The sequence below is a fragment of the Grammomys surdaster genome, unplaced genomic scaffold, assembly GCF_004785775.1.
Source record: "Grammomys surdaster isolate TR1022 unplaced genomic scaffold, NIH_TR_1.0 363, whole genome shotgun sequence".
Lineage (NCBI taxonomy): Eukaryota > Metazoa > Chordata > Mammalia > Rodentia > Muridae > Grammomys > Grammomys surdaster.
The window spans coordinates 12,227,158-12,229,551 of NW_021604782.1; the positions used below are offsets into that span (position 1 = coordinate 12,227,158).

Sequence of the window (2,394 nt, forward strand, 5' to 3'; positions counted from 1 at the left end):
CAAAGGACTAGCCAGTAGACTTAAGAGTTTAAACCAGAGCTAGGCAGAAGACTTTACATGATATATACGATAAGGACACACAGTGAAGGACACGAACATATAGGATACAAATATATACATTAGTTGACAGCTGTTAAACTAGAATCAGGGTTTATTTTTTTTTCCAGACAGGTTTTCTCTGTATAGCCCTGGCTGTCCTGGAACTCACTCTGTAGACCAGGCTGGCCTCAAACTCAGAAATTCACCTGTCTCTGCCTCCCAAGTGCTGGAATTAAAGGCGTGTGCCACCACTGCCTGGCTCTAGAAGCAGTTCTTAATATACTCCTAAATTCTTTGACAACTTCTGTTATCATAAAGTCAGAAGCAACCACATTCAAATGAGTTAAACTATGCAAAGTAAAAAGTCACAACCTTTATTGAAAAGAAAACACGGTATCCTATATACAGGCGGCACATGGTGCCAACTGCGTTTGCAGATGTAGTAGTCCATTGGAGTTATGCCTTTGTCACGGCCTTAGACAAATTCTGAACTAGTGTACAGTTCAGCTGTGCCAGCATGCTGACCTTAGCATGTTTAGATGTTGCATACTTGTTCTTGATAGTCATGTGCTTTGTAAGGCCACGGTTCACCATGACTATATTCTTAGCCAGGTGCTGCATAATAGGAAGCAGGGATTCTTCAGTGTAGGATAGGTAGTGCTGCAGAGTTGGTGTCCATTCACCGTTGTCAAGAATTTTCAGTGCTAAGCAAAAAGCCCCAGCTGCAATTTGAGAAGGAGCAAAATGCACCATGGCATAGTCTAGCATAGAGAGCTCTATGAGGTATTTGGCCAAAGTATGCTGCTCAACATCAACCTCTCCAATTTTAGATGCTCTACGGAGGAAGTGCAGAGGCAGAGGGTGACCCAGATTGAAGTTTAGAACTCTCAGAATCTTCATCTCCATCTGTCTGATCTGATGCTTAGTGTAAGTGTCGTTAGTCACAAAAGCGAAGTACCTATTTCTGGAGGGTACATCTCGTATTTGCTTGCAATAAACATGGCAGTCACACCAACCAGCTGTAGCATCTTCTTGGGCACACAACTGTTCTGCATGAACCGATCAATAATGGACACAGTCATGTACATGGTCTCCTGCAGCAGCTTAAATTTCATTTGAACCTGTATTATTAGCCAGTCAATTAGGATGGCCCTCATGTTTCCAGTGACTTCACGACCCAGTATGTATTTTGGTCTAACTGACTGCTCTTCCTCCAGTTGTCTGAGATAAGCATAGATACCTTTCACATATTCACTGCAGAGGTTTGGATCGGCTCTGTCATCTGCATCAACATCGCTCATTGCAAGAATTACATCAGAGAAAGCCTGACACAGATATTCTTCTGCGGATGCACATCCAGATGTTTCCATTGGGCTTGGAGAGGGATTATCAACCAAAATAGGTTCAGAAGAAAGCTTCTCTTCTGTAACATATTCAGGCTTAGGCTCAGGCTCAGCAAGTTCCACCTCTGGCTCACACACAGGCGCCTTCTCCACAGGTTTTGGTAGGACTTTAACAGTACCTTTTCCAGCACCTAATGTTTTTGCTTCCTTTTTCAGAGGCACTCTTGCCTGTTCGCTGACTTTATTACCAATATCTCCAAGAGCAGTTCTCGATCTCAGCCCGGGTTTGGAGGCAGCAGCAACTGCCACAGGCACACGCTTGGCGCCTGCCATACTGACCTTGGCCTTATTTTCTGTGTTAATTTTTGTGTTCCTCGTGACCCTGAGCACCATGGCTCCTCCTGAAGCAGAGGTTCGCCGAACAGAGAAGACACCCCAACCTCTGGCTGTCCACAGCTAAACACTAACAACCGTTCCTCTACAGCATGCCCAGAACATTCTAATCTAAGTATCTTATCTGGAGAGACTTCCTAAGATTAGCCTGGCTAAAGTAAATTTTGCCACATCCTAGGTTACAACATCATTCTATTTTATTTTTGTTACAATACTCCTCATTGGCTCACTTATCTGGTATACTTTTTTGTTGTTTATATGCTTGCTGGAGTCACATGTTGGTAGTATCATTGGCATAGTATATTGTGGTTTCAATAATCTTTAATCCTGTGATCTCAGTACTCATCCTCAAAGTTAAAAGCAATATGTCTATGATTCTCCCAAAAGAAGAACAGTAGTCTTTAATAAAAGAATGTAGCCTTCATGTCTCCTCCTATAACATACTTAGGAGCACTGATTTTTTTCTTGATTGGTATACTAGTTAAATTTTGTGAACTTGACCCAAATAACAAATCTAGGAAAAGGAAACCTTAGTTGAATAATTGCACCCAATACATTGGTCTGTGGTCATGTCTGTGGGAATTTCTTATTTAATGATTGATGTAGGATGCCCAGTCCA

General features: G+C 42.3%; 1 pseudogene; it reads right to left on the bottom strand.

Annotated features, from left to right (window-relative positions):
• Positions 1-495: 495 nt before the first annotated feature.
• LOC114631646 lies at positions 496-1,775 on the bottom strand (annotated as a pseudogene).
• Between the last annotated feature and the right edge of the window lie 619 nt (positions 1,776-2,394).